A 15,924-nucleotide genomic window follows, 5' to 3' on the forward strand; every position below is an offset into this window, starting at 1 on the left:
TCTACTTTTGAAAGGAACTTTGTCATGTAATAACCTGAAATATTTTAGTAATCTTCTCCCATACTTGCGGGAGGGTTTGCAGAGTCTTTTGCTAACCCATGTACTTGTTGCAGTCTTCAGTCAGAAGACTAGTTCGATGCAACTCTCCAAGCTACTCCATTCTGTGCAAACCTCTTCATCTCCGAATAAATACTGCCACCTACAGGGGCTAGGCGAAACAATGTGGGCAGTGGTGGTAATGGGATGGTTTTGTCTGGCGATCGACAACGCAGGTCAGGCACGTGTCGTGCTCGACTGTGTGTGTTCAGTACGGACTAGGCATCAGTGCAGGTTGTTTACGGGTAGTGCACACTTCGTATTTGCATTCATAGGCCGAGATCGACGCGCAATGAAAGACCCAACAGAGTTCCAAAGAGGGTAGATTGTGAGGTCCCGATTAGCTGGAGCATCGGTAACCAAGACAACCAACTTACTGAATATTTCAACAGTCATGACAGGGTGCACAAAACGTGGAAAGACATCACTGCGTAAACGTAATAGTGGGCACAAATCAAAACTAAATGACAGAGATTGTCGTATGCTAACACGAAGTATGTCAAAACAACACAAAACTACGGCGGCTAAAGTGACTGCACAGCTCAATAGCCATCTTCGAGATCCCGTTCCTATCGACACTGCCCGCCGAGAATTCCATAAAGCAAATATTCATGGACGAGCTGCTGTACTGAAACCATTAGTGACGACAACCAACGCGAAGAAGCGCAAAACATGTTGTCAGGAGCATAAATCCTGGAGGGCTGATCAATGGAAACGCGTCATATGGTATGACGATTCAAGGTTTTCGTTATTTCCAATATCGGGCCGGGTTTATCTCTGGAGAACGCCAAAAGAAGCCTACAGTCTTGATTGCTTGATTCCAAAGGTTAAGCATGGAGGTAGAAGTATGATGGTGTGGGCAGCCATGACATTGTATTCTGCTTGTCCCATCATTACTCTTAAAGGAGTGAACGTTTTAGGTGATCAGGTGCACCTCAGGATTCAAATGTTCTTGCTCAACAATGACGCCATATTTCATGACGATAGTGCACCCTTTCACATAGCTAGGTCAGTACAATCGTGGCATGAGGAGCATGCAACTTAACTGCAGCGTCTTCCCCGTCCAGAAGAGTCCATGGACTTAAAACATTATCGAATCCTTGTGGGCGGAATTAAAGAACAGACTCCGGAGCAGATTTCCGCTTCTCTCGTCACTACAGGACTTAGAAGAGGTTCTTACTGAAGAGTGGCGTAACATTCCACTGGAGACTATACAGTCATTATATGCCAGCATTCTAAGAAGGATCGCAGCTGTATTACGGGCAAATGGTAGACCAACCCCTTATTAATAAATTATTCCCAAGTAAGTACAGATGTTCACGTTATTTTGCCTATCCCTGTGCATCCTTCTGAAACTGTTTACTGTATTCATCTCTTGGTCTCCCTTTACGATTTGTATTCCCCACACGTCCCGCCAATACTAAATTGGTAATCCCTCGATGTCTCGGAATCTGTCCTAACAACCTGTTCCTTCTTCTAGTCAAGTTGCTGCAAAAATATCTTTTCTTCCCAACTCTGTTTAGCATCTCCTCGCTCGTTATGCGATCTATGTAATCTTCAGCATTCTTCTGTAGCAGCACATTTCAGAATCCTTTATTCTCTTGTTGTCTAAAGTTTATCGCCCATGTTCCACTTCTATACATGGCTACACTCTCTACAAATACTTCCAGAAAAGACTTTTTAACACTTAAGTCTTCATTCGATTATAGCAAATTTTTCTTTTTCAGAAACGCTTTTCTTGCTATTGCCAGTCTCCATTTTATAGCGTACAGCGGGGCTATTCCGTCCATTTCATCTGTAAGCTCTGTACAATATAACATGAAATATTTTAAAATATCTGTGAATATAATAATATTATGGTATATCGATTGTACATATATTCCAGCATATAGAGAGTGGAAATTCCATATCTGTGATTGTAATAATGTTATGGTATTTTGATTGTACATACAATCCAGTATATAAAAGGTCGAAATTCCTTTACACGAAAAAAGTACTAAAGAAGCATATATAGAAGGCAGAAATCACACTATATAAAAATGGTGGAGCTATTCCACCCACCCGGCCGCGGTGGCCGTGCGGTTCTAGGCGCTGCAGTCCGGAACCGTGAGACTGCTACGGTCGCAGGTTCGAATCCTGCCTCGGGCATGGATGTGTGTGATGGCCTCAGGTTAGTTAGGTTTAAGTAGTTCTAAGTTCTAGGGGACTGATGACCTAAGATTTTAAGTCCCATAGTGCTCAGAGCCATTTGAACCAACCATTTATTCCACCCAGTGAAGAGACTATTCCGCTCAGTGTATTTCAGTGTCGAAATCACAAGCATTTACCACCAGTAAACATTTTTCGTCCTTTTGCACTGACACACTTCGTGAAACAACGCAGCATTTTGCGTAACTTTATCCAGAGTAGCTCCCGTAACGCTTGTTACAGCTTGTTCCATATCTTCCTGGGACCAAGAAGCACTTGGTTTTTTTCCTTCGTATATACGGACCATCAAAGCAACCAAGAAATCATGTTCTCTGGAATTTCGCAGCAAAGCATTAGTAAAACTAATAATCTGACTGGGCGAAATAGCCCCACGTGTACGGGGCGAAATAGCTTAGAGAGGTACCTTTATGAATTTGCTTCAGGAGATTGAAATATATGTACATAAAAGTAAATCACCACAAAATCTCCTCAATGAACAAACCGCGTTAGGCAATGCAGCCTTTCTTCAAAATTTCATTCACCAGCTTTCCAATTTAAACTAAAAAAATAAGAAGGTCCACTTTTGTAATATTTGTAATATTTATATATGCACATCCATCCCAACCTATTTACTGTGCTTTCAATGCATGCAATAATATGTCCATATTTGTAGTATTTACTTTTGTACGTCTCGCGATTATCATTTACTTTTGTTCCAATGCATACCATAATATTAACGTAATATCACTGTGGTAACACTTTATAACTGATTGCTTTATTTGTTTACCTTTATTTTATTCAGTTCTCTTTCAAGGTAAATAGTAAGTAACGTAACATTAGCAGTTTGTAAATATCTACTGTCACATGCACATACATAATGAAATATTTCTGAGAGTGGAAGTCTTTGGAATTGTTATGGTTGTAATATCGCCATCTTTGTATGCTTACCTTCATGTGATGAAACTTCTATGTGTGTGACTGATGCGATACACTATGTGCATATCTATACACAAAAAAGTGGATTATACTGTTTTCAATGTTGCAAGATGATAAACAACCTGCACTGGAACGTAATGGCACAGGTAAGTAAACGAAACATCTTCCATTTAATAATAATAATTTGTTTACATCACTTAAAAATCGTCGTGAGGCACAATTACGTTTAAAAAAGACGCTGTCTCACATCTTGTTTTGGTTGTAGGGCATCAGCAACCCAAGCAAGTTTCGTCAGATGGGGAAACAAAACATCAAATGTAATGTAAAACGTGAACTAGCCGTCTGAAGATGAACCTATCGTTTCGAAACCGGTAACGGCGCTATTTAAGTAAATAAATAGCATTTTAAAAAGTGGATGGTTGGTGTAATCTTCTGTGTAAGAGTCAGTCTATATTTTGTTTTGTATCCCGCCTAGAAGGTGGCGCGTGGGTAGGAGCAGGAAAAGGTAATACACGTCGGTACTGCAGTATAAATTAAAATCACCTTTACTCTAGCAAAGAGAATACGTAACTTTGCAATGAGGTGCGAAGTGTCCCGGCCGTCTGCTCTTCATCAAATGGGCAGAATCTGTCGAGGAGCTCGTAGACCTCCACAGCACCGGCTAGAGGGCGCTGTCGTCGGTGTCTGTCGTAGTGCCAACTTAATAACTTGCGACGTTGCTATCGATACCACATTTTGTACACAGCCACAGACTCAATGCGTCATTTTTTGACAAAATAGCACTTGCCGATTCATGCGTATAATTTTATGAAGAGCTGTTCGAGTGGTGAACACAATCCTTGCCCACACCCTTAGGAATGCTCCTCGATATCGGTCTATTTCCACAATGTCTGATTCCCAAAATCGTATTGCGCGCTTCCTCCAGATGCGAATTCGCCGAGAATCACTCTCCAGATCAAATCGGGACCAATCCGTGAGAAGAACATTGGCCCACTGTTCGAACGTCCAGATGACATGATGATGACTCCTCTCTAGACGTTCCCTTCTGTGAAGACGCGTCAGCGGTACACACACAGCAGGTTTCTGACAATAAAGGCCACTCTGCCGAAGCCTTTTGTGCGCCGTTGCCTCTGCACAACACATCCAATGGGTGCTTCAAGGCCAGAAGCCAGTTGCAGTGCAGTGCTAAGGTGGCACCGTTGCACTCTTACAGTCAAATGACAGTCATTTGTGATGTCACCCGTGGTCGGGCCTGCCCTCGTCTCCAGTATACAGTCTCCGTCTCTACAAACTGTCGCCACATTCGAGAAACAACAGAACAATTCACATTGAGCCATCGGGCCACATCAACTTGCCAATGTCCTGCTTCGATTCTTCCTATGGCCCCCCGCCGCAGAGAGTCTGGTAGGCGTCTTCCCTGTGTCACACTGCACCGTCTGTGGCTGTAGACACAGCGATTGTGGATGTGGGTCTACCCGGCAAACACTACCCCGTTTGATATGTGCCATGACGTCATCATTGGCGTGATTGGCCGTTGAGCAGAATGCCATCTCCGTGCAGAACACCATCGTACGGACATCTGTTGACACTTTGTATGATTATATTGTGAATTAGAGAGTGGTCGGGAAAATGGCGGTTTGCTGCTTTAATTTTGGACACCAGTGGTTACTGCCTCTTGTGTAAAATACTGTATCCTTTTCAGCATCGACCTCAGTCTCGATTTGCTCAAAGCAATGGTGCCGAAGAGGAAAGCACCTTCAGTACAATCGGTTCGCTTCTGTTTGTAATATGTTCTGTGGAGCACTGTAACTTAAATGCAAAGATTTTTTCGGCATTCAGTTTGACAGACAATAATAAATAATAAATGTTGAGTCCGCCTGTATAGTACAGTACCACTGTCGTGAGAACGAAAATGGACCAAACCTAACCAGGTGCTAAGCTAACATAACAGCGCACTTAATCCATTCGGCAGCGGGGTCAGGTCCTAGTATTAGCGTCTACACAACCAATTCCTGTAAACGTCCAGTAACCACCTCACTCTCCCAAAGGGAATACCAGATTCTTGTAACACGTGGCACCGTTCAAAATTAAAGGCCTATCAGACGTAAAATAAAAACGATGCTAACAGTAACAAAATTCTTAATGGTTTCAAATTAAAAAGTAGTGTGTTATCTTTTTTCGTAACCACCACATCGATCTGCACATACACAATATCGATGCAAGTTTTTTCAGTCCTTGTGCGTAGCATTTTGCCGTCTGGGATTGTCAACTTTAGTTTCCTCATTTGGTTAGATGCAAGCTGGTTTCTGAGCTATCGAAAGGAATTGTAGCTGCTGCTTTGAGATAAGGATACTGAAAACTACCCCATACGAATGGCTGAATGAATGTTGGGGTTCGTCCTTTTGAGAGCATCCATTGTACACACAATTTAAGAACATTAATCACAATTTCTGTAAGTGGTTGACAGAACACGATTAGAATATAGAAACGAAACACTTTCCTGTTCAGCACAAAAGTTATTTATTTTATCATGAATTGGGTTTCGGCTTTTTAGGGCATCGTGAGGTGACAGCTGATTGTCCCACAACTGGACAATGTCTATGGACTTACACCCGTGTTACTGGCATGGATACAGAAGGTATACAGTGTTTATCTCTGAAGAGTCGTTAGGTGCATCTTGTCTGGTGTTTCGGCAGATTTTTGCAATTTCGTTTTTCTAGTGTGTATCTGGAACCAGCCTAAATAACTACTACTCATCACATATTTCATACGACGCACAGTGTCGACGAGAAGCTTACAATCAAATCGATTGTTTGTGTCCATTCGACAGAGCGGTCCCAGATTAGTCTAGTGCGATATTTGGATTATAGATATGCATTAACAGGGACAGTAACACACGGGGAATAACCAGTAGTACAGCAGCGACTGAGCAGCGGTGCTGCACGGCAGTAGCAGGCAGCCTGGGCCAACGCGGCGTTGTCGCTGTTGCACCACCGGCTATTCTCCGTGTTCTACTGTCCCTATTATGGGGGTATGACAGGGTGACGATCGAGAAAAATCGAATCTTTTTTTAAATTACGGAATTCGAATGTAAATACATTGCCATCGGCCCTATTTATATCGATGGCCCGTACTTCAATGCTAGATGCTTTTAATAATTCCCACAACGAAATTCTGGCTCGAAATCTGGTAGAAAACCCAAAGAGATTCTGGTCATACATAAAGCACACCACTGGCAAGACGCTATCAATATCTTCACTGCGCTATAACTCCAGTGAAGTCACTGGTGACAGTGCCATTAAACGCAGAGTTATTAAACAAGCTTTTCCGAAACTCCTTCACCAAAGAAGACGAAGTAAATATCCCTGAATTCCAATCAAGAACAATTGCCAAGATGAGAAACATAGAAGCAGATATGCTCAGAGTAACGAAGCAGCTTAAATCACTTAATAAAGGAAAGTCCTCCGGTCCAGACCGTATACCAGTGAGGTTCCTCTCAGAGTATGCTGATAAAATAGCTCCATATTCAGCAATTATATGCAACCACACGATCACAGAAAGATCCGTACTTAAAGACTGGAAAATTGCTCAAGTCACACCAATACCCAAAAAGGGAAGTAGGTGTAATCCGCTGAATTACCGGCCTATATCACTCACGTCGATTTTCAGTAGGGTTTTGGAACATATACTGTATTCGAACATCAAGAAGTACCTCGAAGAAAACGATTTATTGACACATAGTCAGTACGGTTTCAGAATACATCGTTCTTGTGAAACACAACTAGCTCTTTATACTCATAAAGTAATAAGTGCTATCGACAGGGGATGCCAAATTGTTTCCATATTTTTAGATTTCCAGAAGGCTTTCGACACCGTTCCTCACAAGCGGCTTCTAACAAAACTGCGTGCCTACGGAGTATCGCCTCAGTTGTGCCACTGGATTCGTGATTTCCTGTCAGAAAGGTCACAGTTCGTAGTAATAGACGGAAAGTCATCGACTAAAACAGAAGTAATATCCGGCGTACCCCAAGGAAATGTTACAGGCCCTCTATTGCTCCTGATCTATATTAACGACATAGGAGACAATCTGAGTAGCCGTCTTAGATTGATCCAGATGATGCTGTCATTTACCGTCTTGTAAAGTCATCAGATGACAAAAACGAATTGAAAAATGATTTAGATATCTATATGGTGCGAAAAGTGGCAGTTGACCTTGAATAAGGAAAAGTGTGAAGTTATTCACAAGAGTATTAAAAGAAATCTGCTAAATTTCGATTACGCGATAAGTCACAAAAATCTGAAGGCTGTTAATTCAACTAAATACTTAGGGATTACAATTACAAATAATCTAAATTGGAACGATCACATAGATAATATTGTGGGTAGAGCAATCCAAAGAATGCGATTCATTGGCAGAACACTTAGGAGGTGCAACATATCTGCTAAAGAGACTGCTTACACCACGATTGTCTGCTCTATTCTGGAATATTGCTGTGCGGTGTGGGATCCGCATCAGGTGGGTAACGGATAACATCGAAAAAATACAAAGAACGGCAGCTCGTTTTGTACTATCGCGAAATAGGGGAGATAGTGTCACAGACATGATAAGTGAATTGGAGAGGTAATCATTAAAACAAAGGCGTTTTTCGTTGCGATGGCATCTTCTCATGAAATTTCAATCACCAGTTTTCTCCTCCGATTGCGAAAACATTCTGTACGCGCCCACCTACGTAGGAAGAAATGATCATAACGATAAAACAAGAGAAGTCAGGGCTCGCACAGAAAAATTTAAGTGCTCGTTTTTCCCGCTCGCCGTTCGAGAGTGGAACGGTAGAGAGACAGCTTGAAGGTGGTTCATTGAACCGTCTGCCAGGCACTTTATTGTGGATAGCAGAGTAATCAGTTAGATGTAGATGAAACCTAATTTGCTGGAGCATTGTTTGGTCGGTTTTAATCAAAATGTGAACGAAAGTTTCAATAGTCTCATTGAGACGTAAGTTCCAAAAATGTGATATGCGTCGATTCTGTGAAAACAGAGACACCAGCGGCGATGCGCACAGCGACGAAAAGCGCTTTGAGGACGAAAATGAGGGTTATCAGGTCAACGTAGCAGAAAGCGGCCCTAGCTGGGGCGATAGTTATTATGGGGCAGGTACTGATGATAGCCGTAAGTTTCAAGCTTTGTCCCTTTTTAAAAAATTTTTTTTCTTTTTTACAATTCAGTGTTGATCGCACCACGTATGCTACAAGGACATAGATGACAGGTTTCAGTCATCACATTACCATAATCAGACCCGTATACCCATGGCATCCTTCGAAGATGGTAGGTGGAGCACTCTTCTCAGCTGCTGTGATGTCAACTGGTGCCAGCAAGTAACGGGCATACGCTTAAATACGAAGATGCTCCGCCTACCTCATTCTCCCTCTACCTCACGTCAACCAATCAGTGTAAAACGGGTACACATAATCGTCAAAACGTAAAAAACAAAGTACAATAATAACATAAAAATAGTTATCTATAAAATATCTCTTTACAACCATGGAACTACTTAAATATTGTATAAAATATCAATTAAAAGCTTTAAAATAACTATACAGACGATGTAAGTGTGCCCTCTATGGGCTAAGGTGGTACTACCACGATGGTTTCAAAGTCAACGATGTTGTAAAGGTCTTTGGTATTGCGGCATCATATCGATATGTCAGTTGTGACTCGACTGCAAGTATACAACTATGCTAGATTCAGTCTGTCTGTCTTATATTAACTTTAGTAGCCCTTTTTTTATTTTCCTTTTTTATGTGATAAGTACTTGTCAAACTTTGAACGTGTTTATCTCAAAACCATGTTTTCGCCATGGTTATCGTCGCCCACGGTACAATTTTCATCCAATCATAACGATTTTTGGTCTCCCTTGAGGCAAATTAAATTCTTTTCAGTTCATCGTAGCCGATTTTTTACGTTGATATTTAGTATTTTTCTGGGCCAAAGAGGAGGGGTCCGAAAATGGCAATTTTTTCAAATATTTTAATTTGGCAGAAAATTTTTTTTTTCGAAATTCTTTCGTTGAACTAAAATTACATCTGTAAGGGTCAGGGTTACGTGTTAATTTCATGTTTCAGATAACCACAACCCGAGTTACAGCGACAATCTTCGATCTACCTCCTTTCAGAAGTTCCTCGGAATAATTCCAATCACACAGTGAAGATATTAATATTTTTCAGCAAAAAATACCAATAAAAATTTGTATCCTTTATTCATTGCAACAAACCTCTTTTGTGTACTACAATCCAGTACGGAGAAAAAAAGTCGTGAATTTGAACAATATTTTCGTCCGTCACTCTGTCGTTCCCTCTTAAAGCATATCGATAATCGAAATATCGCACTAGACTTAGATGGGAGCGCTATATGCCTATCGGATGAGGACGCAATATTCCGCTTTAAAAATCGTTTTGTTTGTGTACGGGAAACATACCTATGCTTTTCGCCGACACTGGACGAGATGAGTTACACATTGCAAAAACGAAATTGCAAATCTATGTCAAAACACCAGAGAAAATGCGCGTGACGGTTATTGGAAGGGATACCCTATACAAATTGCTAAGTTGCAGACTCGTTACAAAGGAAAGTATTACTTGTTTACCTTAGGCACTTATTGATAAACTTCACAAGAAATTAGAATAATGTTTCCTTTTTTATGTGAAATTCGTTACATTCCGTAAATAACCGAATATAATCTCGAATTAACTATTTTAATATAGCATTTACGTAACCGAAACATAAATTAACAGACAGGAAAAAGGAAATACTGTTTTTCCATTTCAAATTAAACAGGGGTACTGTATTTTCAGTTGTGTGATCTTTACGCTTTTCTTAACAGTACATACATCTCAATGTAAGTGAGATGAGTGCTTTCCTGTTGTCTGAAACCTTTTTTAAATGGAATCACAGCCTATCAGACGTACCGCTTTGAGTAACAGCTTTATGGTTTTGACCTGATTGAGGATACTCTACGGAAAAGGAAAATGCGCTACTGTTGTTCGGTGGTAAACACCAACCAGTCAACAGGTACTTGGTGTACAAAACTGCCTGCAGGCACTGTGGAAAAGTACACGCTGGTCAGTCAGGCAGAGAGAGAGAGAGCGCTGTGGCAGGCAGGTTATCGGAGTACGAGAGAAGCCAAAGATAACGAAAGACGGAGCCGACATTTGCGGCTCATCTTTGACCAGGAAACTACCCATACGATGCAGACCGAGACGTTTTATACGCAGCTAAGAAAAACAGAACGATGACATTACTGGGGATAAGAACAGAATTTTAAATTAGTTTTACACAACGAAACACAATTTCCTTTTTCTCTTCTGTTACATCCTGTTTCGGATATGCCTACGTCACGTTAAATGAGTAAACGAGTTTGTTTGCGTGGCCATCCACCGCAGCAAGCACAGAAATATTTTAAATAATTACTATTAAAAACAGTCTTGATCACAATTTATTTTATAATAGTTAACTGTTTACCTTATAAAATAAATTGTGATCAAGACTGTTTTTAATAGTAATTATTTACAATTTTATTGATCACTGCTGTTCCCATAATGCATTCAAAAGTAATACAGAAATATTTGTTTTGTAAATAGGAAACGCCTTCTGTTGCTGCACTGTGTTTTATTCTCCCATACGAGTTTCGCCTTTTTTCACTTTAATAATACATATCAAAACATAACTGTACCATAACTGTATCATCAGGTCGGCAGTTCGTGGTCTAGTGACTAGCGTTGCTGCCTCTGGACCACGGGGTCCCGTTTTCGATTCCTGGCGGGTTGGGGATTTTCTCTTCCCGGGGACTCGATGTTTGTGTTGTCCTCATAATTTCATCATCATCATCATCATTCGTGACAGTGGCTAGATTAGACTGTGTAAAAAAAAACTGGACTGTGAAAAATTTGGGACTTTGTACGGGCGCTGATGACCGTGCTTTGTGCGCCTTTTTTCACTTTAATAATACATATCAAAACATAACTGTACCATAACTGTATCATCAGGTCGGCAGTTCGTGGTCTAGTGACTAGCGTTGCTGCCTCTGGACCACGGGGTCCCGTTTTCGATTCCTGGCGGGTTGGGGATTTTCTCTTCCCGGGGACTCGATGTTTGTGTTGTCCTCATAATTTCATCATCATCATCATCATTCGTGACAGTGGCTAGATTAGACTGTGTAAAAAAAACTGGACTGTGAAAAATTTGGGACTTTGTACGGGCGCTGATGACCGTGCTTTGTGCGCCCCACAAACCAAACATCATCATCGTAACTGTATCATTATAGATCCCACTGTAGATGGCTCAAAGTGAGTACGGGAGAGTAAAACATAGTGTAGGAAGAGAAGACCTTTTTTTGTTTACAAAACAAATAAAACAGTAAACTCTACTTTATTTTTTGTCTTTTGTTGAACGTAACGTTACCACGTGACAAAACTATGCAGGGAACTGGTCGACTGTATGCTTCCTGATATTTTAGTTCAGTAAGAAAACTTATTTCGGCTTCATTGCCTTCATCAGTACATCTGTAAACAACCGCATTTATTTATATTTTACGTAACATATAATTTAGAAAGCTTTTTTACATTGGATGTTGTACTCACGTTCTGTCTTTGTAGAAGGGCCTAGGTCAGCTTTGAATAAATTACTATTGCTTCTGTAGTTGTTGGTTGCTTTATTTTTTCAGTAACGTTTTAAAGCTGCTGGATAATTTCATGTTGCACGTTGCACGTCTATTGTAATACTTTTTTTTATTATTTTGGCAGTCGTGGAGATTGAAGTCTGACAGCTAGTTGTTTACTCAAAGATATTTACATAAATATACTAGAAAGAAACCGAAGTAATGCTGAAGATACTGTGTTTATTAATATTTTCATAAAACGGATGAAAACTTTAGAATTGCAATAAATAAATAAATGAATCCCGGAAGTGATTGCAAGGAGTACACGAGAACTCCGTTTATAAAATTAGGTACGTTTATTACTTTACAATTTATTATTTGCTTGGAATGATCGTTCCTGTCAGATCGCTGGATCTTAATCATTGCTTAATATTCGACAGAAAAATAAGAGAGCCATTGACGATACTGAAAAATCCACGAACTATGCGTGTGTCTTTTTGCATGAAGCATAAACATTAATTCTCTACTGCTCGAGGCGGAATCTATAAAAGCACATTTCCCGTTCAAGCAAACACGAACAGAATAAGAGATTTCCACACGTCGAATATTGCCACATGGTCCATAGTTCAACAACGATTAGATAAAAGTCGCCACATATCATCTGCGTTGTTGAGATTATATTTCGTACAGTTTCAACCCATTAAATCTCACAGGCGAGCAAAGTGGTAACACGTGAGCTTTAAAACCCACAGTGCTGCCCGCGGCAAACTAGCTGCCGACACTTGTTCTGCTCGCCGCCAGGAGGCAGACCAGTGGCTGGCTGTAAACAAGGCAACAGGTGTGCACCTGTGGAGCACGCTACACGGTACCTGTGCTCTGGTGTGAGGCGATACGCCGCTGCCTGCTGGTAACACGCGCTTCTCGGCCGCCGTGCTCCTTCTACTGCGGCAGACTGGACTGCCTCGCGCCGCCGGGGCAGCTCGGTGACCCGGCTGTTTACAGCGCGCGCTATCTGCTCACCCCGGCCCGTGAAAAAGCGGCGCCGCAAACACACAACACACCAGCTGGACACAATTCGGCTGCTGGCTCAATCATCCGCGCGTCGAGCGACAGTCATACCTCTGTTTGGAATTAGGTCTGTTGATATTTTTAAATATATCGTGAATCTGCTATATCGATCTTTAAAAAAATATCATCACCGGCTCTAGATATATAGGGAAATACGAGGGTCTTTCAATAAGTAATGCCCCACATTTTTTTTTAAACAGACATTAATATACATAGACAAATGTCCTTGTTGGTGCTTCACATTTGGTGTTTGTTCTGTGCGCCGGTGAAGTTTCGAACCGTCCTGGCAGATGGCAGGGCCGTAGTACAGCGTCAAAATGGCGTCTGCATACGAGTCATGTTACAGCGTGATGTTATTGAATTCTTGTGTGCAGAAATTAGAAATCGTGGTGAACGTGCATAAATGTTTGTGTGCAGTGTATGGCAATGCTGCAGTTGATAGGAGTACAGTTGGACGGTGGGTAAAGAAAGTTACAGCCCCAGGAAATGCAGAAGCAGAGCTCCATCATCAGCCACGCTCGGGACGTCCTGTCACAGCCACTGCTCCAGAAATACTGAATCGTGCGGATGCCATTATTCGTGCCGACCGGCGCATCAGAACTCGACAATTGACTCTATAGTTGTCGGTCAGCATTGGAAGTGCGTCTGCAATGATAGAGTGTCTCGGATATTGAAAGAGGTGCTCACGATCTGTTCCACGAACGCTCACAGCGGGCTACAAGATACAAAGAAAGGCCGTTTCATCTGAATTGCTGGAGCGTTTTGAGACCGACGGAGAGGCCTTTTTGAAGATGACGAGAGTGTCTCTCATGCAGTGAAAACGTCGCTACGCCTACGGGGCAAGAGCTTTTACCAGCAAGGGATACATGCCCTTCCACAACGTTGGCGTACGGCCATAGAACGTGATGAAGAATGTGTAGAAAATTATGACATGGACAAGACATGTTGATGTATACTGTCACCAAATTCTGGTTCGTAACAATATCTTCTGAGAAAAGAAATGTAGGTCATTCCTTATTGAACTGAATCGTGATTTATTTTCAAAGAATATACTTAAGAATTTAATTTATTTATAGCGATTCATCAAGAACATTAACACATTTAATCACACTATGTAAGCGTGGAAGTTGTTGCTAGGGAGTAACTGATGAAATCATAACCAACGGGAATTTTATTCACTTTAATAGTGCGTAAAAGCATTTTTTTAAAGAAACAGATTTAAAATTATAATCAGAAAGCAGCCTCTAAATATCAAGTTACAATTTATTCAGAGACAGAAAGAAACAAGTTTTGACTGTATGAGCTTTCGGGCAGAGAACCTTGCCGCTCCCTTTTGACACGGCTGTAGTTACGACCGCTCACAACAGCCTCTGAAAGACTACACTGGTGCAAATCTGCTACACACCAGATTACTTTAAACTAAAAAGTTTTAACAATTTACACAAGCACACGAACTATGCACCCCCGTAGGAGGGATGGAAATGATACAAAACACTAAGAATTAAAATATTGACTTTGCCACCGAAGGTGCAGCTTAATTTTAACTTCTAAGAAAAGTCTTACGGTGAAAGGCTGGCAACTTTATATACTAAAGTGATCATTTAAATAAAAGCCCATGAAATGCAATCTTATATAAAATTCTACAAGGTTGACCAAACAAGTTAAGATGCTCTACAGTACACAGATACCGCCTCTCAAGATCATAGGCAAGATCAAAACATATTTCAGGTATTGGACCGTTACACTCCAAGCAATTAATTCATTAACACGCCAAATCCGACAAACATGACAGTGGCAGCTCCGAACGACCGACAGACACTAACTGCCTAACAAATGCGGACGAGAGACAGACGAGCAAGCTAGGGACGAGAGACTGACCAAGAAAACAAGTAGAATTTAACAAGAGTAAATCACACAACATATCACCAATCACTTAACTTCTAATAAACTGCGATTTCTCGAGAAGACCTGGCGCAGCACCCCCAAATCGTTCTCCCGAACCGTCCGCTGCCAGCCGCTTCAAAGGACGCAGGAAGGCGCGCCGATCTCCCGTCTCACGGCGTCGCAGCTCGCACCTGCCAGGCCGATGTCGTGAGTTGACTCCTGTTGCTCTCGTGTCGACCGCGAAGCCACTACCCCTCGCTATACGGCGCGGCCCACTGGACTCACGTGGCGACCCCACATGCGCCGACGCTCACGGCGGACAAGTCATCTTGTGTCTCAGTGCGCGACCGAACAACCGATCGATCCAACCGCCAATGACCATCGTCTGAGCAAACTCGAGCAGACTGGCGGCCTAACGCGCAGACTCAGATGCAGGAACTAAGCCCCGACCGGGCGACCACTAGCTGAGTTCTCTTACAGGCGAAGTGGAAAGACTCTCATTTCACCGGCTTTAAAGGTTGATCCGAACGAAAGACATACTAGCACTCTGGACGACAGACAGACACTAACTGCCTCGCAGCTGCGGACGAGAGACAGACTAACGAGCTGGGGACGAGAGACTGACCCAGACTGCACCGACTGACCCACTGGTGAGCTCATAGCGCCCCTTAAATGCATGTGAACAGCCAACCTTTCCCCTTTCCCACCAGAGGGAGACACCAAAGCTGCGACTGCCACAGCAGCGCCACCGCCAGAAACGGAGGGCGACTGCTTCACACTACGCGCTGCGGCGCGCTCTTCAAAACAGCAATTTTTACCACGGCTCATGAACGATCCTCGTAGTATCAATATATTGACTGAGAAAATATCGACCTATCTGCCTGTAAAAATATCGGCTCCACATTGTAAATATTCTGCCGGGTTTGGAACTGTATATATAAGTATTGATTTATTATTAAATATTTATTTATTTTATTTATTTATTTATTTAACCTGGCAAGATTAGGGCCATCAGGCCTTCTCTTACATCTAACCAGGCATTCTACTTATTTTACATTCATATGTTTTAGTAGGCATGTTAAACTACATCTAGTACAAAAAG

At 41.8% G+C, this 15,924-nt stretch overlaps 1 protein-coding gene across 7 annotated transcripts in view; it reads right to left on the minus strand.

Annotated features, from left to right (window-relative positions):
• The window catches only part of LOC124795084 (adipokinetic hormone/corazonin-related peptide receptor variant I), a 1,108,661-nt gene that overhangs the window by 380,255 nt on the left and 712,482 nt on the right, over nucleotides 1-15,924 (minus strand). For 6 of the 7 annotated variants that reach the window (XR_007016642.1, XM_047258908.1, XM_047258904.1 and 3 more), the window contains exon 1: nucleotides 12,740-12,823. The exons of the other annotated variant lie outside the window; for it this stretch is intronic. The gene's annotated coding sequence lies outside the window, so the exon portion shown is untranslated. Of the gene's footprint in view, nucleotides 1-12,739; nucleotides 12,824-15,924 lie in introns of those variants that run through there. 7 annotated transcript variants of the gene reach the window in all.

The sequence above is a fragment of the Schistocerca piceifrons genome, chromosome 4 (genome assembly GCF_021461385.2).
Source record: "Schistocerca piceifrons isolate TAMUIC-IGC-003096 chromosome 4, iqSchPice1.1, whole genome shotgun sequence".
In the NCBI taxonomy this organism is placed as follows: Eukaryota; Metazoa; Arthropoda; class Insecta; order Orthoptera; family Acrididae; genus Schistocerca; species Schistocerca piceifrons.